The sequence below is a fragment of the Carassius auratus genome, chromosome 22, assembly GCF_003368295.1.
Source record: "Carassius auratus strain Wakin chromosome 22, ASM336829v1, whole genome shotgun sequence".
In the NCBI taxonomy this organism is placed as follows: domain Eukaryota; kingdom Metazoa; phylum Chordata; class Actinopteri; order Cypriniformes; family Cyprinidae; genus Carassius; species Carassius auratus.
This window is the reverse complement of record NC_039264.1, coordinates 2,691,646-2,717,316: the sequence shown is the minus strand read 5'-3', so window position 1 is coordinate 2,717,316 and position 25,671 is coordinate 2,691,646. Positions and strand designations below refer to the sequence as shown.

General features: G+C 40.2%; 3 long non-coding RNA genes across 4 annotated transcripts; 1 reads left to right on the top strand and 2 right to left on the bottom strand.

Moving 5' to 3' along the window:
• Positions 1 to 4,643: 4,643 nt before the first annotated feature.
• On the bottom strand, positions 4,644 to 9,144 carry LOC113039390 (uncharacterized). Of its 2 annotated transcripts, none has more exons than XR_003274980.1 (3): positions 9,082 to 9,144; positions 5,325 to 8,992; positions 4,644 to 5,005 (listed from the first exon to the last, which is right to left on the bottom strand). It is a non-coding gene; the product is annotated as an uncharacterized LOC113039390 (long non-coding RNA). The 2 variants fall into 2 exon arrangements; XR_003274979.1 differs by having other exon boundaries at positions 4,644 to 8,020; positions 8,511 to 8,992.
• Positions 9,145 to 13,150: 4,006 nt separating this feature from the next.
• LOC113039384 (uncharacterized) lies at positions 13,151 to 15,188 on the bottom strand. The gene is made up of 4 exons (XR_003274970.1): positions 15,076 to 15,188; positions 14,219 to 14,547; positions 13,526 to 13,846; positions 13,151 to 13,317 (listed from the first exon to the last, which is right to left on the bottom strand). It is a non-coding gene; the product is annotated as an uncharacterized LOC113039384 (long non-coding RNA).
• A 4,805-nt stretch (positions 15,189 to 19,993) lies between these two features.
• LOC113039387 (uncharacterized) lies at positions 19,994 to 20,511 on the top strand. Its single transcript, XR_003274975.1, has 3 exons — positions 19,994 to 20,061; positions 20,208 to 20,288; positions 20,454 to 20,511. It is a non-coding gene; the product is annotated as an uncharacterized LOC113039387 (long non-coding RNA).
• Positions 20,512 to 25,671: the final 5,160 nt, after the last annotated feature.

Sequence of the window (25,671 nt, the reverse complement as noted above, 5' to 3'; positions counted from 1 at the left end):
TCTGAATTAGTTTCAGGACCTGAATGGTTCATGCAATAGAAAAATCAATCATTATCTAATCTTGGGCCATGTTTATTATTACAAATGTCTCAGCTAAGCCAAAGTCCATTTAAGACAAGTGCTGTCTCTGAAGTCCCTCTTGGGCATCATAAATGTAGCTCCCATTTTTTGATCTTTACAATTGAACTTAAATTTCATATTTGAATATACTAATGAAATCTGACATCAACATCAATCTCGTAAAACTTGTTCCTTGCATTCAAAATCTTGTTTTTCAGGTAAGACCAACCAATACCCTTACTATTACTATTGGGGTTGCACTTTCTCCCATTTACAAATAATAGGAGTGCACCATCTATCTTCACATAAAGTCTTTGGTTAAACTATTAAAGTATTTATGAGGCCAGGTGCAAACGTAGAATCTAGAGCTGTAATGCTTTGACATCCATAAATTATGGCCCAATCTATCCATTACATTTCCTCCTGTGTAAAACTCCTGTAAAGTACTTCTGATAAAATGGCCAAATACTCTGCTTCAAACAGCAGACAGGTACGTGTTAAGCCAGCTTCAGACTACACATATTGTTTGTTCGGCCAATTTACTGAGTTCTTTGCTAGATTTAGCAACTTCCTCAACCCTTTAGAGACTTTTTTCAGTTGCTTAGTGACAAATCTGTCGGCTGATGTGAAGTATGATACACTATAGAAGATAAAATGATCAATTCTTGCATCCTGATTGATGTTCACCAATCTTCACTACGTCCTTCACAGTACATCAAACAGATCATGCCAAAATCTGTATGCAGCATGTGTCACACTGTTACAAGCTTTTGATTTTTATGGTTTTAGATTTTCTTTAAGTTTGATAAAGTTAATTACACATTTTAGACTACTCTTATCGTATTTTTTCAGAACAAGCACCTCCCAAGAAAATCGGACAGAAATCTCTTCAAATTCGTGATATTGTAAAAACTTGTAAGTAAATATTATGATATACATAAATCCATGAACATGTTACTTCATTAAAAGGCTACAGGAAAACGTATGAATCAGCAATGTTTTGCTACACTTTAAAATATTTATTACTGTAATCTGTGTACTGTTTCTCTTTTTCTTTTTAGTTTTTTCCTTCATGTTTGCAGGACTGATTGGACTCATAATCATTACATGTTGTTTCTGGTATTCAAGACTTCACTAAAAATGTAATTTTCCATTTATCTTGAGAATAATTAGTCGTTGAAAGAAAGTGTAAAATACAAAATCTCAGAAAAGTTTATTCTGAGAAAGTATTGTTAATCATTTGTCCACAGATACAATTTGGTTTGATATTGTGTTTTCTAATCAAGTGAAATTTTAATTTGTTTTAGGTGTCCAAGTATGTTTTAACGCCACTATCTTCAACCAATCAAATCACAGCCTTGGAAAAAGTTAACACAATCTGAAGGTTTACTGAAATATAAAAACATAATAGAATCGTCCATCTGTCCAACTTTTTCAAACTGTAATACTAGATTTGACAAACCAGAAAGAGTTTGTCTCATTGCAGTTTGGCTTTTAGACTTGAGAGGTAAACAAGAAAATCTTATGAACATTGTGATACATTTTGTGTTTCAGTTAATAAGGATATATCACAAAGAATGCAATAAGTCCTGTATTTTAAATTTACTTGAATCGAATGTCAAATATGTTATAGTTAAAAGTTTTTGATGTTATGTCTTGTTAGTACCAATACAATCCAGCTCAGAAGTTCTTTTAAAATCATTTTTATTTATTATTATTGTATTATTTTCTCCTGTTTCTATGAATAAAAAATAATCTTGGTGATATGAAATGATCTTTGTGTTTCATTACATTCATCATATACTGTCCAAAGAAAAAGTCTACATAAACAAACAAATAAACAAACAAATATTTGGTCATCATTTACTCCCACTTGTGTCAGTCCAAACCAGTAGGTTTCTTTTTTCTTTGGACATAAAAGATTATTGATTAATATTCCATAGTGGAAACTATGCAGGAGTTTTCTTTTACAGTGTGTCTCTTTACACAAATCATATCACATCAAAGGTTATTTTTTTTTCAATAAAAATGAAGGAAATAATTAGGGGTGTAACGGTTCACAAAATTCACGGTTCGGTTCAATACGATACACTGGTGTCACGGTTCGGTACGTTTTAGATACATCAAAAAGAAAAAATTGGCAGATAAATGTCCTTGATTTTTAAAAAATTGTATTTATTAAAACTAACAATGTTATTTATTTATTTTTTTGTTTGTTTGTTTTTTACATTGAACTGATGGAGCTATTCTATGGTGTTTTCTTAGCAGCATACTGTATAAAACAAAAACAGCTCCTTATTTAAAAAAAAAAAATGAAAATGTTATATTGTTGTAGTAGTTATGAACAAATACAAAGATGTAACTTTTTATATGGAACTCTATAACTGTAAGGAGGATTTAGGCCGTGTAGATTCCATAAGCGGGTCTTCATTAAATGGTCTGCTGAAAAAATCCAAATGGTAATCACAACTCGTAGTCAGGTCACAGGCTTTTGTGAAAATACAGGCAAAACAGTCCAATGGCAAACAAATCCAAAACAGTAATCCAAAAACATGAGTCAAAAAGGCAAAAGCAATGGTCGTAACAATCAGCAAAGGAGACATGAAAAACGCTTAGTAAGGCAGAGAACTGGCAATACTTTGCAATGTGGCATAGCAAACACATGGCTTAAATACAGGGTGACAGGAAATGACAAGACAGGAACTGATGTGGCAGGAACAGGAAGTGGCAGAGTTCAGAATTCAGGTGAAGGCTCCCTCTAGGGGACGGGAGCCTGATCAAACGTTACAATAACTCTTTATATTGAGTGTGTTTTTACTCAATTGGTTCTCTATAGGGCTTATGTTTTTTGGAACAAAGCAGGAATTATGGTCTGGCTGAAATGGGCTCATGAAGGAATATTGTAACGGGGCTCAATGACATTAAGCATGTTCTTAAAACCTGCATTTTCCACCACAGAGTACTGCGCTCGCTCACTCAGTACACGCTGAAGGCTTGTTGCAAACTGGCCAACGCATTTAACAGACCAGAAATAGAAGATCCTCCAATAACCAACCGGTCTGGTGTTTGGGTGCACTTTGGATTCCCTGTAAACTATAATGGTGATGATAGAATGACCCCTAGGTAAGGTAATGTATTAGCTAAGATAAAGGACTTAGCTGCCCATGTATCTCACAGGATTGATACTGGTCGGCCAAGTGAGTCAGCTAAAAGAGACCCAGAGCCAGTTAACAGGAAGCGTTGGTAGCCAGCATGCTAGAGCTATGGAAATGAGTGTTCAGAGACAGAACCAGCATGAGAAATAGCTGCACTGTTGCATTTTTCAGGTGGAAATCAGGTGACCTGGATCTAAGCAGTAAAAACAGACACGCTTGCGGTTTAAGCGAGTCAGCACAGACTTATCTTGCTCCGATTTCTCAGAGAGATGAACAGATGACATTACCCTCTCAGTTTGCTCATTCATGAAATTCTGGTGTCTAAACTAATGTGTAGAAGAAAATACTGACCTGTGTGTAAGTGAAAACTCATTCGCTAAAACTGCAGCTTCAGAAAGTGAACTTATCTTTTCTCATTCAGGTGCACTACATTGTTCTCAGCGATACAGTTTTTAAACTTCAAGCAATAGGAGTTCTTTGCAGTTGTTGAAGACTATTAACCCTAAAAGCTAAATAGTATACCAGTGGTTTTCAACCTGTGGTATTGCAGGTGGGCCGCCAATTACTATTAAAAGAAATATTATTGTTAATATAAGTAAAAATGTCTAAGTCATAACATAACTATTAAACTGTTACTATGCTTCCACTGTTCGAGCTCGCTGATTGGTTTAAGAATAAACCACCAGTTTATCTTAGATATTTTTGCTGCATATGCTATAGAACAACAAATTCAAACATGCATAAATGGCTGTTGTGAAAGCTTGCTCCGCTGACTGCCTACCCGCTGCCGAGCTCTGCCTGGATCTTGATTTCCTGTTTTGCTGAGTGTCGCCAGCCAGAGTTATTTTCTGTTCATTTCCAGTCCATTCTAGGGCTGTGCGATTAATAGAAATTGTCATAAAATCACGATTTGAGCGTGCGCGATTTCTAAATCGCTTTATAGCACGATTTTCCGCGGCCCTGACCTCAAACGAAATCTGCGTGCGGACAGAGAGATTCACGCTCGTGCATTATTTTAATGTGCTTTTGCGTTATATTTATGCGCTCTTGCTGCTGACCGCATACACATACTGTATACACACTGCAAACATCTGAGGCAGGGGATTTTTTTTTTTTTTTGCCATAAGCCTATACATTTTGTTACATCTTTAATATAGTGATAATTTTGACTTATGTCTGTTCTAGAGACGTTACAATTTTTTGATAAAGCTCTAATTGGTTTTCTTTTGGGAATATGTTTCAAATTAATCCTGAATGCATTTATGACTGTAAAAGCATATCGGTGTGTGTCACAATCGCAAAATTGATCAAAGAAATCGCGATAGTTATTTATTTTTTTTGTTCATATCGCACAGCCCTAGTTCATTCAATAAAAACAGTTAATAATCTAGCTTCTGAGTACTTAGTTATTAACCAAACAATAGCGGGAACAGTTAATTTTTTTGAAGTGGGCCGCGCAAACATATGTGTTGTTGTTGTGTGGGCCGCGAGCTGAAAAAGGTTGGGAACCACTGCACTATACTTTTCAAACAGGGTTCTCTTTTTGTCAGGAGAATCAGGCTGGATTCAGTTGCGGATTTACAATGTGCTTTATTTAAGCAGATGAGACAGAGCAGATGAGTAACGTTCCACAGTTTAGCTTGTAGGGTCAAGGAATGCCAGCACCCGAGTAAGAGAATGAGAGGTCGAAGCAGATGAGACAGAGCAGATGAGTAACGTTCATCAGTTTAGCTCGTTCGACAGCCGAGACCAGAGGAATGAGAGCTGGAAGATTCTAGGAGCACTGGAGCCTGAAGACAACACATGACAAGGTGAGTTCACAGACCAGTTAGTAGATCGGAGCTATTGGTACGAGTAACAACAGTCTGACAATGAACAGAGAAACACAGGGAATTATAAAGGGAAGAAATTAGAAGAAATGGAGATCAGGTGGCAAACAATTAAGGTAACAACGGAGAAACACGGAGGGTGGGGGGAAACTCAAATTAAACAGACAGACGCGGGGAGCTGTCAAACCATCCAAACACACAACACATATTCACAACCCAAAAAGGCAGGTGATTAGCCCCGAACCCAACAGTCACCTGGCGCCTCCAGGAAGGGGCCTACCTCGATGCCGATGGAAGTCCTCAATGAACGAGCAGTCCAGAATGTCCCGGGATGGCATCCAGCCCCTCTCCTCTGAACCATAACCCTCCCAGTCCACAAGATAGTGAAACCCCTTGCCGCGGCGCCGCTCATCGAGTAATCTTTTAACCGTTTAGGTAGGAGATCCATCCACAAGATGAGGGGGTGGGCGGTGGGGCAACTACAAACAGGATTAAGGGGGGAAGAGAACACCAGCTTGACCCTAGAAAAATGAAACACTGGATGAACCTGACCAAGAGTAGGAGGAAGCTTGAGCCAGACTAACCACCTTGGTGATGCCGAATGGCCCAATGAATCTGGGTGCCAGCTTACGAGAAGGCCCCCAGAGAGGCAGATCCTTGGAAGAAAGCCAAACCTGCTGACCACACACATAGGCAGGAGGAGAGGACCGCCGACGATCGGCTGCAGTCTTGGTTCAGTCAGAGGTTTGGACCGAAATCCTCCTGACTTTCTCCCAAATGCGACGGCAGCGCTGGACGAAAGCCAGGGCGGATGGAACCACTGTGTCTGGTTCTTGTGACAGGAACAGAGGTGGGTTATAACCGACGGCACACTCAAAAGGAGATATATCTGACGTGGCCACAGGAAGGGTGTTATGAACGTATTCTGCCCAGGAGAGCTGCTGGCACCAGGAACTCAGATTGTTGGATGTTAGACAGCAGAGCATTCTTCCTAGATCCTAGTTGGCCCGCTCACACTTTCCATTGGTCTGGGGATGAAAACCTGAAGACAGACTCGCAGAGGCCCCAATCTGTCTACAAAATTCCCTCCAGTACCGTGAGACAAACTGGGGACCCCTATCTGAAACCACATCCACCGGCAACCCATGGAGATGGAAGACGTGATCCACTACCAGTTGGGCGGTCTCCCAGGTGGAGGGCAGCTTGGGCAGGGGGATGAAATTAACTGCTTTGGAAAAGCGATCCACCACCGTGAGAATCACAGTGTTACCCTTCGACAGTGGAAGCCCAGAGGAAAAAATCAAGGGCGATGTGTGACCAAGGGCAGGAAGGGATAGGGAGAGGATTAAGTAGACCATCAGGAGGGCGATTGACAGGCTTACATTGGGCACATGTGGGGCAGGCCAACACAAACGGTCTAACATCTGCAGCCATAGCAGGCCACCAGAAGCGTTGTCGGATGGCAGACAACATTCTCTGAATACTTGGATGGCAGACTAACCTGGATGCGTGACCCCACTCATGGACCTCAGAGCACAGCGCAGCTGGCACCAGTAACCTGCCCGCCGGGCACTCTCCAAGCACCTGCACCCCTCGACCGGCCTCCTCTACCTGTTGCTCGATACCCCACGAAAGAGCCTCGGCCACAAACTCCCTTCCTCGGGCCTCGAACAGGCGAGAGAGGGCATCGTATTTGGTGTTCTTAGATCCCGGCAGGTACAAGAGGGTAAAGTTGAATCTGGCAAAGAAGAGCGCTCAGCCTCTTGGCTGAACGGATGTATTCCAGGTTCTTGTGATCTGTCCAGACCAAGAGGGGCTGCACCGACCCCTCCAACCAGTGACGCCACTCATCCAAGGCCAATCGTGCCGCCATTAGCTCTCTATTGCCAAAGTCGTATTTACGTTCTGCAGGGCTGAGACGACGAGAGAAGAACGCACACAGGTGGACCTTCCCGTCACAGAGGGAACACTGATATAGAACTGCGCCAACCCCAACGTCCGAAGCATCAACCTCGACAATGAACTGGGCCTCAGGATCTGGTACCAACAGAACAGGTGCAGAGACAAAACGGAACTTTAAAATGTCAAAGGCTACCTGCTCCTCCCGGTTCCATCTGAAGGACACCTTAATGGAGGTTAAGGCTGTGAGCAGTGCAGCAATCTGACCAAAATTCCTGATTTATTGCCGGTAGAAGTTGGCAAAACCCAGGAAACGCTGCAGAGCCTTACGGGAATCAGGGACTGGTCACTGGGCGACAGCTTCTATCTTAGCGGGATGAGGCTTGATCCCTCCCGTAAAAATAATGTGGCCAAGGAATGTAACAGACTCAGCGTGGAATTCACAATTTTCTGCCTTGACAACTTGTTTTCTAGCAACCGCTGGAGAACCCGTCTGGCATGCTGGGTGTGTAATTGGAGAGAGGGGGAGAAAATCAAGATATCATCCAAATACACAAAGACAAATTGATTAATTATGTCACCCAACACGCTGTTGACGAGTCCCTGGAAAACGGCTGGAGCATTGGTAAGACCAAACGGAAGAACCAAGTACTCGTAGTGTCCCAAAGGGGTGTTAAACACGTCTTCCACTCAACCCCCATCCCAAATGCGCACCAAGTGATAGGCATTGTGCACGTCTTACTTGTTGAAGACCCGAGCTCCCTGCAACAATTCAAAAGCAGAAGACATTAAAGGTAGAGGGTACCTGTTCTTTATTGTAATGTCATTCAAACCTCTGTAATCAATGCAGGGGTGCAGGGAGCCGTCCTTCTTCTGCAGATGAGTAACGTTCCTCAGTTTAGCTCATAGGGTCTAGGAATGCTGGCACCCGAGTGAGAGAATGAGAGGTTGAAGCAGATGAGACAGAGCAGATGAGTAACGTTCACCAGTTTAGCTCATTCAACAGCAGAGACCAGAGGAATGAGAGCTGGAAGCTTCTAGGAGCACTGCGTTCGTGAGAAAACAGGACACTGAAGCCTGAAGACACGACACGACAAGGTGAGTACACAGACCAGATAATAGATCAGAGCTATTGGTACGAGTAACAACAGTCTGACAATGGACAGAGAAACACAGGGAATTATAAAGGGAAGGAATGAGAAGAAATGGAGATCAGGTGGCAAACAATTAAGGTAACAACGGAGAAACAAGGAGGGCAGGGGGAAACTCAAATCAAACAGACAGACACATATTCACAATCCCAAAATGCAGGTGATTAGCCCCGAGACCCGACACTTTTCTCATGCCAATTCAACAAAGGTTTGTTTGGGTGTTTTTCAAAAATCTTTTATAAATAAAGTTAGTATTCCAAATGTAATAAATCAATGAGGCTTTAAGGTCTGAATGATAATGGATTTTATTGATATACATATGGAAAACGGTTAATAGTATAGTAAAGTGAGATCTTAGAGAAAGAGGCTATAATCAATAAAACTGTTCGAAGTGGATTAAAAAAAATATGTCTCACCCTGCAAATGGCAAAGAGAGATAGGTTTTCATCTGCTTTCATGTGTTCAGCCAGTAGAGGAGCATCACTGTCTTATCAAATATGAGAGATTCAATTGTACATATAAAAAAGCATGTTATATTAAGTGTGAGCAAAGCAATCTTGGTAATTTTCAGTATTTTTCAATATTTTGAGCATTAATGTGAGAATGTGTTGCTGTTTGTTCTCAAATCATCTTCTAATGGGGAAATGAGCTGTCAATCAATACCAGCAGATTAATATAAAAAGTCATTTAAGATTAATAAATGATTAAAATGGTAATATTACAAATTACATCATGATCTAGGTTTCTTATTTGTGAAAACGTGCTCGATCTTGTTCAGCTCTTCCAGATCTGATGTCATAAGCCAGAAGAACAACAGCAGCCACAGCAGCCACGCCCACCAGAGCAGTTACGACCAATCGGAACACAGCTTTAGTAGAACCACAACAGTGTTCAGAGTCTGAGGAATAAAAACATCAAACTGAGTTCACCTCAGTGAATAACCGCTAATATCAGCACCAACATCAACTAATATCAGCTCTGCTGTACCTGGACATGGTTGACAGAGTTGAGTGATGTCCAGATGTGTGGTCTGGTTTGTGATGGGATTGTTGATCACACAGCTGTAGCTGTTTTTATCCTGATATTCCACCTCCAGAGGTAGAGAGAGACTGATGCTGAGATCAGACACACTGATGCTGGACAATAAAATGTTTCCTTTGTACCAGGAGAGAGTCACATGACCCACATTCACCATTGAGCACAGAAATGAACATTTGGTCTTTGACGATACTGATGATGAAGAACAGTCTCTGCTAATGACAGGTACAGGTGGACTAGCTTGAAAACATCAGAGAATAAAGATAAATGAGGGTAATAATAAAGACAATAAGGAATAAACAACAACAATTTCTGCAATTTCACAAATGCTTTACTCATTAAAAGAAATAATAAAGCTGTAACAAATTTGACTCACCATAGACTGTAAGACTGAATTTCCAGTATTTGGCCTCGCTGTAGGTCTGCAGTTCATAAAGTCCAGAGTGTGCAATTCTGATGTCTGCGATGGTCAGAGATCCAGTTTTTTTGTCCAGCTTCAGTCTGTCTCTGAATCTCCCATCATTATAATCAAATATAGTAATGTGGTCAGCCTTTACATTGATATGAGCTATTAAAGAGTTGATGAACACCCACTGAAACACATCTTCCTCTAATCCAGTAATATCAGAGTTTAGAGTGACTGAATCCCCCTCCAACACTGACACTGACTTCACTGCATCTGTAACACCTGAAGAACAAACAGAAACAACATGGGGTGTGGATTAATAATCTCAATGCTGTGGGATTAAAACATAAAATAGGTGTATTTAATCCAGAGATTTAACCCACCATAGACTTTAAGAGTGAACATTATCATCATACGTGGGGTATGTAGTTCATATTCTCCAGCATGTTGAGTTCTGGTGTCTGTGATGGTCAGAGATCCAGTTTGATTGTCCAGCTTCAGTCTGTTTCTGAATCTCCCATCAAGAACATCATCATACACAGAGAATGTGTCAAGCCACACATCCGCTAATATGGTGTTTTTATTTCCAAATATCCAAAGAAACAAGTGATCTTTTTGTTTTCCGGTAAGACCAGCGTTTAGAGTGACTGAACCTCCCTCCATCACTGACACTGGCATCAGTGTATCTGCAACGCCTGGAAAACAAACACAAAACAGATTATGATCTTTAAATAACTCTATTATGATTTACTGAAATAGTTTGCTATTTTTAATTTTATTACTTATTTGTTTGCATTTTTGTTTTCATTTATACAGAATGGTATGAAGAGTAGAAATGAAGTGAAATGGGAGAAAGACAGAAAGGAAGACAAGCACAACTGCTCAGTGTGGCAGACCGAGGATATCGACTCTAATAAAAAATCAAACGGGTGAAACACATATTCACCACCATTGACAGTGAGAATGAAACTCGTGACCACACTGTTGATCTGAAGTTTATAACGTCCAGAATGTTTCATTTTGATGTCTGTGATGTTCAGAGATCCAGTTTCATGATCCAGCTTCAGTCTGTTGCTGAATTTCCCTTCGTTATCATATACAGTGTAGACGTTAGCCACTTTGCTGATGAAAGCTATTAAAGCATCTTCAAACAACCACTGAATGGGATCATCATCTTCTCTTATTTGAGTAAGACCAGAGTTCAGAGTGACTGAATCTCCCTCCGTCACTGACACTGACTTCATTTCATCACCAAACACTTGAAGAACAAACACAAACAGGGTTTTAGTAAACAAAAGCTTACATTCGAAACAAATAATATCATAAAACAGCAGAAGCAAAATGGCGTGTGGATGAATACTTGTATCTTTGTGACGATTAAACAATAAAACATTTGAAACAATTATATAACTCACCATAGACAGTGAGAAAGAAAACCTTCTTCATACAGTTGATGTGTAGTTGATAACGTCCAGCATCTTTAGTTGTGATGTTCATGATGGTCAGAGATCCAGTTTGATCGTCCAGCTTCAGTCTGTTTCTGAATCTCCCATCAAGAACATCTTCATATACAGAGATGCTGTCGGCCCGTTTATTGATTTCTGCTAGTAAAGTGTTTTCATGATAACACACCCACAGAATCAGACTATCATCCGTTATTTTAGTAAGACCAGAGTTTAGAATGAATGAATCTCCCTCCATCACGGACACTGGTGTCAGAATATCACCCAACTCACCTGGAGAGTTTATCACAGATTAAAGCTTTAAAATCACTAGATCTTGATTTAATGAAGCGTTACTAAAGTACTTTTAATAATTAACCAGAACTGAAGCCGTAAAAACACATTTCAAACTCACCATCCAGACGCCAGAAACACAAACAGAACAAGACTAATCTGAGAAACATGTTCTTCATCGGTTCTCTGAAAAACCCACAACAGTGATGCTTAAAATGTCTGAAAACACTTACAACTAAGCTTTGATATGTATCTGGATGTTACCCCAGTCAGTGTTTCCGCTCACATGTCCATCTCCTTTATCGTCATGAAAATCAACGAGCTTTTGCTGATCTTACATTTTCACATTAATTCTGGGCCTGATTGAAGATTAATAGCAGAAGAGTGGCTAAGTTACACAAGGACACCCTAGCTCAGCCAAAAGCATGTTTGCACGTGTTCAGTGTTTATAAAGCTTACAAACGGTTTATCAAACTAGCGCTAAGACTACAGTGGTTCCCACTTTGGCAATCCAAAATTAACAGCTACAACACATTTTCAGTGTCCAACTTGAACAAAGTATTTCAGAGTCAGAGTATATCTTTGCACTGACTTGACACTGACCTGTTTCCAGAAAAATGCTGGAAATTATGCTAATATGGAAATAATGTGTAACTGGCACATGTTGCGTATCCCAAATGCATGTTAAACTCACAGCAGAGATGGAGTTCACTGGATTCACTGTGAACTGATACGAAGATGTTAACTTCCTGTTGCATAAAAGCAATATCACATTTGCAATCATGCTGATATTCGAGAAAACAGCACTGTTCGCTTGCATGATATTCCTTATCAAATGATATAAATACAAAAGTTTTATATATGTTTAAATATAAAAGATCATATTTAATATGACAAAGTCATTTCAGGGTGATTTAAATGCCACTGATAATAGGTTAAATCACGCAGTGAAAGCATGCACATGCACGAGGTTATCGTACTAGAAGGGAAAAACCGCTTCACCCACAAACTATTAACACATACTAACATACAACAGAAGCTGTTTATCTACCTAACAGATCAAACCACGTTACTGTACAGATAAAAGAGAGGAAAACCACTGCAAAGTCCATTTGACTCAAAAACCAGTGAATCACATTTATAATGTTTTCTTGTGTTGTACAATGAGTGTAAATGAATGAAAACATTAAGTAAACTGTAAATGTAATTGTTCATTTTGAAAAAATCACATTTGATTACCTGAGACATTTGACGGATGCACTGCTGAAAGGAGAAACATTCACAGACTGAGATGATGTTCAGTTATTAGCATTCTGTGGTATATTAAACTGGCATCACATCACAAAAGAATCACGTATAGTATGCATCAAACGTCACACCACATTAGCTGTGAAAAAATCTGATCACAACAGGTTTAACAAGCAATCAAGCGTTTTTGAAATCATCTTTTAGAGTGGAAATTAACATTGATACCAGGAGGTGAATATATAAAGCCATTATAAATAAATGGAGATTCAATTATTTAAATGTCAATCACTGAAATCACACTATCATATGTGCTTAATATTATTCAGTCCTGGATCTGATGTCACAAACAAGGACAGTAGCCACGCCCACCCGAGCAAAGAGGACCAATCGGATCACAGCTTCACCAAATCTGAGGAATAAAAACATCAAACTGAGATCAGCTCAGTCAGTAGACGTTAATATCAGCACCAACATCAACTAATATCAGCTCTGCTGTACCTGAACATGTGTGACAGAGTTTGCTGATGTCCAGATGTGTGGTCTGGTTTCTGATGGGATTGTTGATCACACAGCTGTAGCTGTTTTTCTCCTGATATTCCACCTCCAGAGGTAGAGAGAGACTGATGCTGAGATCAGACACACTGATACTGGACAATAAACTGTTTCCTTTGTACCAGGAGAGAGTCACATGACTCACATTCACCACTGAACACACCAATGAACAATTTGATGAGGAAGATGATGACGAAGAACATTGTGAAGAGTTTCTGCTGATGACAGGAACAGGCAGACGAGCTGAAAACATGAGAGAATAAAGAGAAATACGGATGAATGAAGATGTTCAAGCAGAGCATTTCACAACATCTGATATACGGTAGAAAGTTAAACAAATTTAGGTGGAATAATTGTAAAGAAAAAAAAAGAATAAAACAACAACTAAATATGATGTGTTTCTATTATCAGCAATAATTAATAGAACACAAGAAAATGATCATTAACTCACTGTAGACATTGAGATGAAAAGAAGGCCTGCTCCAAGTGTTGTACTCTAGTTCATATTCTCCAGTGTGTTGAGTTGTGATGTTTGTGATGGTCAGAGATCCAGTTTGATCGTCCAGCTTCAGTCTGTCTCTGAATCTCCCATCAAGAACATCATCATACACAGAGAATCTGCTCTCTGGTATATTGATTTCAGCTATTAAATTGTCTTTATTTATAAACCACCACTGAATCCAGTCATCATTCAGATAAGTACGACCACTGTGTAGAGTGACCGAATCTCCCTCCATCGCTGGCTTCTTTGTATCGGTCTCAACAAATCTTTCTGTAGTGCACAGAGTTTGTCACAGTATATAGTTATACAATAATTAAAGCCTTCACTGAAATACGTTTAATCATGTAAGCACATGTGAGGATAAATGAACAGTGAGTAACAGTATTTCTTTTTCATGCATTTACTGAGACTCAGTGAGGCATCGCCATATAAAATAAAACGGATGAAGTGGAAGTGAAAAGTGAATGTGAAACATTGATGAATCTGACTGTTATTTTATGTGTGTGATATTCATGAACTGAGAAACCAAAATTCCCTTGTGGTCATTGTTATAAAGAAGGAAAACTTTCTTGTTAGTGTAAAAAGTCTTTGCATTGCCCGAAATGTGTATTAGTAGCACAAATAAGTTTAATTGTGACTCACCGTAGACAGAAACATCGAAATCGAATTGTATTTAATCTCTAAATCGCTGCTGTTGGTGACGGTCACTTCATAAAGTCCAGAGTCTAATATTCTGCTTTTGGTGATGGTCAGAAATCCAGTCTGGTGATCCAGTTTCAGTCTGTCTCTGAATCTCATATCAGGATTATCAAGTATACTTTTGGTCACTCTGTTGATTATAGCTATGGTAGACCTGTCATTTCCAAACGTCCACACTATGTCATCGTCTGTCTGTATTTCAGTGAGACCAGAGTTAAGAGTGATCAACTCTCCCTCGTTCACTGAGATGCTCACTTTAAAACCAAACACACCTGTGGGACACAACGGAAGCAAGCCGGTATGTGTCTTAATAATTGTATGTTTGTGATTTGGAATAAAAGTTGATTTGAGCTCCACACAACATCATACACAGAAAACATATACTTCAGATGAGAACATTTAGAGACGATTTCATTTCAGGAAGGTTGCATCAGTGATAGATGATGATTATTTTCAATATTGGTCTCTGTGCTTTCTGCTGATTTGAAGTGCATGTAAAACACTGGACTGCTCTCAGCTCCATGACAGTATATGTCCTCTCTGACCAAAAGTTTCATCACATTTCTGCTCTAAAAATACAGGTCCGAGTGTCTAAACTAGGGCTTCACTAGATGGGAATTAGCCAACACTGAAGAATTAGTCATCATATTTCAGAAAAACACAGCTGAATAGCTACTAAATATCTGTGTCGTTTTTAAAAGCATGTCACATAACTTGAGTTTTTTGTGAATACTAAATTGATGTGACTAATCTAAGTAGTCATGTAGCAAAAGAGAAACAACTCTTTTTTTTTTACTCACCAATCAGATGCCACAAAAACAACAAAAGTAACTTGAGAAACATTTTCTTCATTGGTTCACTGAAAAGCCCACAATGGCAACCTTTGAAATGTTTAAAACACTGAGATATTTAGTGTGATATTTATCTTGTTGTGTGCGAATCCACCCCTAACCTCAAGCACAGTTTACGCTCATTCGTCCATCCTCTTTTATATAGGGAAAATCAATAGGGTTTTGCTGATGCTTCATTTCAAAACCAGGGAAAGGCAAAGTTCAGAAAATCAGCAAACAGTCTGACAGATGCAAGGCACAACACACAAGCAGTGAACGAAGTTGAAGTCAAGCAAATAACAAAAGCAAAAAAGACCTCTAACACTAGCTTGCTCTGTACCTTTTCTATTCTATCCGTTTTGTTTTTATTTATTATATAATAAAAAATAACTTGCTAACGTGTACTGTGTTTAAGCTAACTGAGACTTGTTATAGCACTTGTATATAATTTCTCTTTTTTGCTGATTTTGATTGCTTTCATTCTTGATCTAAAAGAAAGGCATTTGGGTGAATCTCACAATAGCAATCAAGAACATGTCTAAGTCATAATTCATGTGTTTCTTTGGGGCGTCCCTCAGGGTTATGGTTTAGGACCACTGTCGTTATTTTTCTACGAAAGATGTATTTGGGTCAAGACCATATCTAAGTCTTTTTTTATCTATAATAATTTGAAGTGACGTGACATACAGCCAAGTATGGTGACCCATACTCACAATTTGTGCTCTGCATTTAACCCATCCAAAGTGCAAACACACACACACACACACACACACACACACACACACACAGTGAACACACACCCAGAGCAGTGGGTAGCCATAAGATAAAAAATAATATTGCTGTTAATCTATTCTCAAAGTTGGGTTGGGAGCTGGGTCTATACTAAGCAAGCTATGATGACTTTCACCTTGATATTTTATATAACCGACTGGCTGAGGCCAGCCTAAAAAGATGCTCAGGACAGTTGACGGGCCACTGCTGCGCATCGTCACGAAAGCTTATCTTTTTCACGTGTTGTTAAGCCCTCCCGCTGTCGATTTAAACATTAAAGCATCCAAACACAAGACGCGGAAAAGCTGAACGGAGTAGCTGGTTACTGGTGTTCGGTGCGCACGAGAGAGAGAGAGAGAGAGAGAGAGAGAGAGAGAGAGCCGCGTATCACGGACAGCGACACTGAACCGAGCTCTCTTCTGCGAAATTCTCCTTGAAGTCCCTCTTGCACCTGAACGAACAAATACAAATCGCATTTTGAACAAACAAAAAGATGTGAAAGAGCCCAATTCGGTACTCGCGGTGTTCTGGTGTTCAGGAATCACGCAGAGAAAGGCGTCTCGAGACGCAAAAGTTTTCAAGTGTTTTGATTAAGACACTTGAACATCGAATTTGCTTATTTTTGCTCTAGTTTCGACAAATACACACAAAATATGTCAAAATATCCACCTTGGAAATTATGCTCGAAAAAACTGTCAATTATTTCTTAAGTGAAAGTAAACAGTTGAGGAAAAAATTGGATGTGTATTATATTGGATGCGTTCATCGTCTCTTAAAGTGACAGCGCCTAATTTAGCTACTGGCTGCTGTAATGTTAATCCAAGAAAATTAAAATGAAAATCACTCACTGCCCTTGACTACTTTGTAGATTAAACAGTCAAACCAAAAATTAGCACAATAGCACCTTCACCGGGTCCCCGCTGACCCCAGCTATGGCTCTGCTCATGCCTGTTTCGCACATACTCCATCTGCAGTGTGTATGCAGTCCGTGTGCGTTATGTATGTGGTGCAGAAGCAGCACGGACTCGATGTGCTTTCACACAGGACGCGTTTACAGTCTGCTACTTGGTACGTAAACGATCGCTGCACTGCTGCAGACGCAATGCTCCTGGAATGCAACTGGAATCCATTAACATGGATGCTTTTGTGAGATCCACTCATTCATGTTGGGAATTTTTTTCATGCATGGCTGCTGTTGGTCTGTCGGTGGGCATGACATACGTGGTCCCAACCCCAATAGCCAGTCATACAGTCCGGGAGTCCAGTTCGGGAGTTCGTAGCGGGTTCGCAAATAATTTGAGTCAGTTTGGGAGTTCAAAGCCGGTTCGCGAACCATTTGAGTCAGATTGGGGATCGCAAATCATTTGAATCAGTTCGGGAGTTCGGCTTTCTTTTAGGCAACCCCGGTAGATCCGCCCCTGTTTGGAAGGCAAATATTGACAATGATTTGTAGAACAAAAGCTCATACCATTGACTGAAAACAGGTTTTAGCCCACAGTTTCAGTCTTTCTTTGTCTGTTCTTACATCTGTATTTGGTTTGTTTTTATCCTGCTTCGTTCTGAGTACTCCTGAGTGTTTTGTTTTTGCTTAATAAAATGCCTGCCTGAAGATTTGATCTGATACTTGTTTTAGTGAGCCAACACCTGACACATAGTGAATGATTTCAGAACTGTTTTTGTTTGTTCCCCAGATGCATTTGGTGCCGAGACAGATAAAGTCAAAGTAGTTTCAGTGAAAGAGGGAGAAAATGTTGCTCTGCGTACTGGTGAGACTGAAATACAGAAAGGTGATAAAATACAGTGGATGTTTGGAGAGGAGCGCACGCTTTTAGCTGAAATCCATATGCAGAACAAAATCCGAGATACCAAGAAATTGTCCCAGTTTTACTTGATAGACTGTTTTTATTTGCTATTCCAGACCGAGTTTTCCAGATGTACCATTTTCTACTGTAAAATGTTAACTAAAATAAACATTTAAAATGCTTTTGAACAGGAATAAAGAAGAGAAGTCTCTGTGTTGAAATGATTTAGACTCCTATCAAATACTATAGTATGGATAATTCTTAAATAAATCATATCCATCTTTTCAGTAAAATGTGGAACTACTACCAAATTTTACTGCGGTTGAATTGCACCCTTTCTGATTAAGTACACAGCTTTTCTGCTGAGGACACAGAATAAACAAAACACGTTAGTGAAAACAAAACTCTTTGATCAACGATTTTAATGACATCATATCAGGGGTGTCACAATATACCAGTACTGACGATAATCGTGATATTTAAATACAAAGTTAGGAGTGTCGCAATATATTGTGATAACCAGTGTTCGGGGTAACACTTTACAAGTAACGCTACTTATGTAACCAGATTACTTTTTTAAAGTAACTAGTAAAATAATGCTCTACGTTTCAATTTACAAGTAAATATCTGAGTTACTATTTCAAAAAAGTTTTTTTGTATTGCCATTTATTGACTGACAATTCTCCTGTCCCCATATCGGGAGAAATCGGATGTACAGAGGCGCTGTGTGCGCTTTGTCAACATGATATAGTTCTACACTAAATGTGAATGTGCATTAATTCATCCCACACGCAAAAAAACTGATTTAGTATTTATCAAAATGAATTAAATCAGTGAAATGCAAACTCAGAATATTACACAAACCTGCAATAATTAAACATGTTAAATAACACAAATGTATCTAATATAATTTGATTAACTAATGTATTTGCTGCTGACCTTTGATGATCCAGTTCAACCATACTAATAAGCAAAAAGTAACGTGTAAGTAACGCAAAAGTAATGTAACGCATTACTTTACATAAAAAGTAACATAGTAGTTCCTTTTTTAGGGAGTAATGCAATATTGTAATGCATTACTTTGAAAGTAACTTTCCCCAACACTGGTGATAAACATAATGCATTCAATGAAAAGTACCCAGTATTAAACTCTCATGTGTAATTCGTTTTTTCATACTTGATCCCAGAGGGCACCCTTGCGCAGAAAGTTAGCAAGCGAGACTCATAAAAATAAGAAAACAAATTACTTTTCAGGAATTCCTTGTAATGCGAAGGCATCAGAATATTGCTGCAGTTGAATACAAGGAAATGTTTGACTGATTCCGAAGAGTATTAATGCAGGGTTGTAACAGTATATGCTTTTTGTTTCAATTTTGTTCTGCATGTAATCAATTAATTTACTGGACAAACAATGTCATCTCTGAATTAGTTTCGGGACCTTAATGGTTCATGCAATAGAAAATCAATCATTATCTAATCTTGGGCCATGTTTATTATTACAAATGTCTCAGCTAAGCCAAAGTCCATTTAAGACAAGCGCTGTCTCTGAAGTGCCTCTTGGGCATCATAAAAGCAGCTCCTATCTTTTTGATCTTTTTGATTGAACTCTTAAATTTCATATTTGAAAATACTAATGAAATCTGACATCAACATCAATCTCGTAAAACTTGTTCCTTGCATTCAAAATCTTGTTTTTCATGTTAGACCAACCAATAAACTTACTATTACTATTGGGGTTGCACTTTCTCCCATTCACAAATAATAGGAGTGCACCATTTATCTTCATATAAAGTCTTTGGATAAACTATAAAAATATTTATGAGGCCAGGTGCAAACGTAGAATCTAGAGCTGTAAAGCTTTGACATCCATAAATTATGGCCTAATCTATCCATTACATTTCCTCCTGTGTAAAACTCCTGTAAAGTACTTCTGATAAAATGGACAAATACTCTGCTTCAAACAGCAGACAGGTACATGTTAAGCCAGCTTCAGACTACACATATTGTTTGTTCGGCCAATTTAGTGAGTTTTTTTTTTTTTGCTAGATTTAGCAACTTCCCCAACCCTTTAGAGACTTTTTTCAGTTGCTTAGTGACAAATCTGTCGGCTGATGTGAAGTATGATACACTATAGAAGATAAAATGATCAATTCTTGCATCCTGATTGATGTTCACCAATGTTCACTACGTCCTTCATACTGTACATCAAACAGATTGTGATCAAATCTGTATGCAGCATGTGTCACACTGTTACAAGCTTTTGATTTTTATGGTAAAAGTTAATTACACATTTTAGACTTCTCTTATTGTAATATTTCAGAACAAGCACCTCCCAAGAAAATCGGACAGAAATCTCTTCAAATTCGTGATATTGTAAAAACTTGTAAGTAAATATTATGATATACATAAATCCATGAACATGTTACTTCATTTAAAGGCAACAGGAAAACATATGAATCAGCAATGCTTTGCTACACTTTAAAGTATTTATTACTGTAATCTGTGTACTGTTTCTCTTTTTCTTTTTAGTTTTTTCCTTCATGTTTGCAGGACTGATTGGACTCATAATCATTACATGCTGTTTCTGGTATTCAAGACTTCACTAAAAATGTAATTTTCCATTTACCTTGAGAATAATTAGTTGTTGAAAGAAAGTGTAAAATACAAAATCTCAGAAAAGTTTATTCTGAGAAAGTATTGTTAATCATTTGTCCACAGATACAATTTGGTTTGATATTGTGTTTTCTAATCAAGTGAAATTTTAATTTGTTTTAGGTGTCCAAGTATGTTTTAACGCCACTATCTTCAACCAATCAAATCACAGCTTCGGTAAAAAAGTTAACACAATCTGAAGGTTTACTGAAATATAAAAACATAAGAGAATCGTCCATCTGAGCAAACTTTTTCAAACTGTAATACTAGATTTGACAAAACAGGAACAGTTTGTCTCATTGCCGTTTGGCTTTTAGACTTGAGAGGTAAACAAAAAATCTTGTTATGAACGTTGTGATAGATTTTGTTTCAGTTAATAAGGATATATCACATAAAAAGTCCTGTTTTTTTTTTTTACTTGAATCAAATGTCAAATATGTTATAGTTAAAAGTTTTTGATGTTATGTCTTGTAAGTACCATTACAATCCAGCTCAGAAGTTCTTGTAAAATCATTTTTTATTTATTATTATTGTATTATTTCCGCCTGTTTCTATGAATAAAAAATAATCTTGGTGATATGACATGATCTTTGTGTTTCATTACAGTCATCATAACCTGTCCAAAGAAAAAGGTTAAAGGGATAGGTCTAAATAAACAAATACATAAACAAACAAATATTTGGTCATCATTTACTCCCCCTTGTGTCAGTCCAAACCAGTAGGTTTGTTTTTTCTTTGGACATAAAAGATTATCGATTAATATGTCGCAGTGGAAACTATGCAGGAGTTTTCTTTTACAGAGTGTCTCTTTACACAAATCATATCACATCAAAGGTTTTTTTGTTGTTTTTTTCGATTAAAATGAAGGAAATAATCTAATAATTTTAAATAAAATATGGGGTATGGTTGAAGTTGATTTTACCAATGTTACATTTTATTTAAAACCTGTTGGATATTGACTATATCCCAGGGATGGCGAACGTCGGTCCTGTATAGTTTTGCTTCAACCCTAATCCAACACCCCCCTGAATAAGTTATCCAAGGCCTGAAGGGTTACTAGAAAGCTAGAGGCAGGTGAATTTTAATTAGGTTTGGAGCTGAAATCTGCAAGGCTGCGGCTCTTCAGGACCAGAGTTGACCACCCCTAGGTAAGGTAATGTATTAGCTAAGATAAAGGACTTAGCTGCCCCTGTATCTCACAGGATTGATACTGGTCGGCCAAGTGAGTCAGCTAAAAGAGACCCAGAGCCAGTTAACAGGAAGCGTTGGTAGCCAACATCCTAGAGCTATGGAAATGAGTGTTCAGAGACAGAACCAGCATGAGAAATAGCTGTACTGTTGCATTTTTCAGGTGGAAATCAGGTGACCTGGATCTAAGCAGTAAAAACAGACACACTTGCAGTTTAAGCGAGTCAGCACAGACTTATCTTGCTCCGATTTCTCAGAGAGATGAACAGATGACATTACCCTCTCTGTCTGCTCATTCATGAAATTATGGTGTCTAAACTAATGTGTAGAAGAACTGTTCATTTTCAGTCCATTCTAGGGCTGTGCGATTAATAGGAATCGTCATAAAATCACGATTTGAGCATGCGCGATTTCTAAATCGCTTTATAGCACGATTTTCCGCGGCCCTGACCTCAAAGGAAATCTGCGTGCGGACAGAGAGATTCACGCTCATGCATTATTTTAATGTGCTTTTGCGTTATATTTATGCGCTCTCACTGCTGACCGCATACACATACTGTATACACACTGCAAACATCTGAGGCAGGGGATTTTTTTTTGTTGCCATAAGTCTACACATTTTGTTACATCTTTTCTACAGTGATAATTTTGACTTATGTCTGTTCTAGAGGCGTTACAATTTTTTGATAAAGCTCTAATTGGTTTTCTTTTGGGAATATGTTTCAAATTAATCCTGAATGCATTTATGACTGTAAAAGCATATTGGTTGTTTGTCACAATCGCAAAATTGATCAAAGAAATCGCGATAGTTATTTATTTATTTTTTTTGTCCATATCGCACAGCCCTAGTTCATTCAATAAAAACAGTTAACAATCTAGCTTCTGAGTACTTAATTATTAACCAAACAATAGTGGGGTCAGTAAATTTTTTTGAAGTGTGCCGCGCAAACATATGTGTGTGGTTGTGTGGGTCGCGAGCTGAAAAAGGTTGGGAACCACTGCACTATTACTTTTCAAACAGGGTTCTCTTTTTGTCAGGAGAAACAGGCTGGATTCAGTTGCAGATTTACACTGTGCTTTATTTAAGCAGATGAGACAGAGCAGATGAGTAACATTCCACAGTTTAGCTTGTAGGGTCAAGGAATGCCAGCACCCGAGTAAGAGAATGAGAGGTCAAAGCAGATGAGACAGAGCAGATGAATAATGTTCATCAGTTTAGCTCGTTCGACAGCCGAGACCGGAGGAATGAGAGCTGGAAGATTCTAGGAGCACTGCGTTCGTGAGAACAGGACACTGGGGCCTGAAGACAAGACATGACAAGGTGAGTACACAGACCAGTTAGTAGATCGGAGCTATTGGTATGAGTAACAACAGTCTGACAATGAACAGAAAAACACAAGGAATTATAAAGGGTTAGAAATTAGAAGAAATGGAGATCAGGTGGCAAACAATTAAGGTAACAACAGAGAAACACGGAGGGTGGGGGGAAACTCAAATTAAACAGACAGACACGGTGAGCTGTCAAACCATCCAAACACACAACACATATTCACAACCCCAAAAGGCAAGTGATTAGCCCCGAACCCGACAGTCACCTGGTGCCTCCAGGAAGGGGCCTACCTCGATGCCGATGGAAGTCCTCAATCAACGAGCAGTCCAGAATGTCACCGGACGGCACCCAGGCCCTCTCCTCTGAACCATAACCCTCCCAGTCCACAAGATAGTGAAACCCCCTGCCGCGGCGCCGCTCATCGAGTAATCTCTTAACCGTATAGGTAGGCGATCCATCCACAACATGAGGGGGTTTGGGGTGGGGCAACTACAAGCAGGATTAAGGGGGGAAGAGAACACCAGCTTGACCCTAGAAACATGAAACACCGGATGAACCTGACCAAGAGTAGGAGGAAGCTTGAGCCTGATCGCCACCGGACTAACCACCTTGGTGATCCCAATGAATCTCGGTGCCAGCTTACGAGAAGGCACCCAGAGAGGCAGATCCTTGGTAGAAAGCCAAACCTGCTGACCACACACATAGGCAGGAGGAGAGGACCGCCGACGATCGGCTGCAGTCTTGGTTCGGTCAGAGGTTTGGACCGAAATTCTCCTGACTTTCTCCCAAGTGCGACGGCAGCGCTGGACGAAAGCCAGGGTGAATGGAACCACTGTGTCTGGTTCCTGTGACAGGAACAGAGGTGGGTTATAACCAACGGCACACTCAAAAGGAGATATAGCTGATGTGGCCACAGGAAGGGTGTTATGAGCGTATTCTGCCCAGGAGAGCTGCTGGCACCAGGAACTCAGATTGTTGGATGTTAGACAGCAGAGCATTCTTCCTAGATCCTAGCTGGCCCGCTCACACTGCCCATTGGTCTGGGGATGAAAACCTGAAGACAGACTCGCAGAGGCCCCAATCTGCCTACAAAATTCCCTCCAGTATCGGGAGACGAACTGGGGACCCCTATCTGAAACCACATCCACCGGCAACCCATGTAGAACGGATGACGTGATCCACCACCAGTTGGGCGATCTCCCAGGCGGAGGGCAGCTTGGGCAGGGGGATGAAATTAACTGCTTTGGAAAAGCGATCCACCACCGTGAGAATCACAGTGTTACCCTTCGACAGTGGAAGCCCAGAGGAAAAAATCAAGGGCGATGTGTGACCAAGGGCGGGAAGGGATAGGGAGAGCATTAAATAGACCATCAGGAGGGCGATTGACAGGCTTACATTGGGCACATGTGGGGCAGGCCAACACAAACGGTCTAACATCTGCGGCCATAGCAGGCCACCAGAAGCGTTGTCGGATGGCAGACAACATTCTCTGAATACTTGGATGGCAGACTAACCTGGATGCGTGACCCCACTCAAAGACCTCAATGCACAGCGCTGCCGGCACCGGCAACCTGCCCACCGGGCACTCTCCTGGCACCTGCACCCCTCGACCGGCCTCCTCTACCTGTTGCTCGATACCCCACGAAAGAGCCCCGACCACCACCCCCTCAGGAAGGATGGCCTCGGCCACAAACTCCCTCCCTCGGGCCTCGAACAGGCGAGAGAGGGCATCGTATTTGGTGTTCTTAGATCCCGGCCGGTACCAGAGGGGGAAGTTGAAGCGGCAAAAGAAGAGCGCCCAGCCTCTTGGCCGAACGGATGTATTCCAGGTTCTTGTGATCCGTCCAGACCAAGAGGGGCTGCACCGACCCCTCCAACCAGTGACGCCACTCACCCAAGGCCAATCGTACCGCCATTAGCTCTCTATTGCCGATTTCGTAGTTATGTTCTGCAGGGCTGAGATGACGAGAGAAGAACGCAAACGGGTGGACCTTCCTGTCACAGAGGGAATGCTGATATAGAACTGCGCCAACCCCAACATCCGAAGCATCAACCTCGACAATGAACTGGGCCTCAGGATCTGGTACCAACAGAACAGGTGCAGAGACAAAACGGGACTTTAAAATGTCAAAGGCTACCTGCGCCTCCCGGTTCCATCTGAAGGACACCTTAGTGGAGGTTAAGGCTGTGACCGGTGCAGCAATCTGACCAAAATTCCTGATGTATTGATGGTAGAAGTTGGCAAAACCCAGGAAACGCTGCAGAGCCTTATGGGAATCAGGGACCGGTCACTGGGCGACATCTTCTATCTTAGCGGGATCAGGCTTGATCCCTCCTGTAAAAATAACGTGGATAAATAGAATGTAAAAGACTCAGCATGGAATTCGCAATATTCTGCCTTGAAGACTTGTTTTCTAGCAACCGGTGGAGAACCCGTCTGACATGCTGAATGTGTAATTGGAGAGAGGGGGCGAAAATCAAGATAGCATCCAAATACACAAAGACAAATTGATTAATTATGTCACCCAACATGCTGTTGACGAGTCCCTGGAAAAAGGCTGGAGCATTGGTGAGACCAAACGGAAGAACCAAGTACTCGTAGTGTCCCAAAGGGGTGTTAAACACAGTCTTCCACTCATCCCCCTCCTGAATGCGCACCAAGTTGTAGGCGTTGTGCACATCTAACTTGTTGAAGACCCGAGCTCCCTGCAACAATTCAAAAGCAGAAGACATTAAAGGTAGGGGGTACCTGTTCTTTATTGTAATGTCATTCAAACCTCTGTAATCAATACAGGGGTGCAGGGAGCCGTCCTTCTTCTGCAG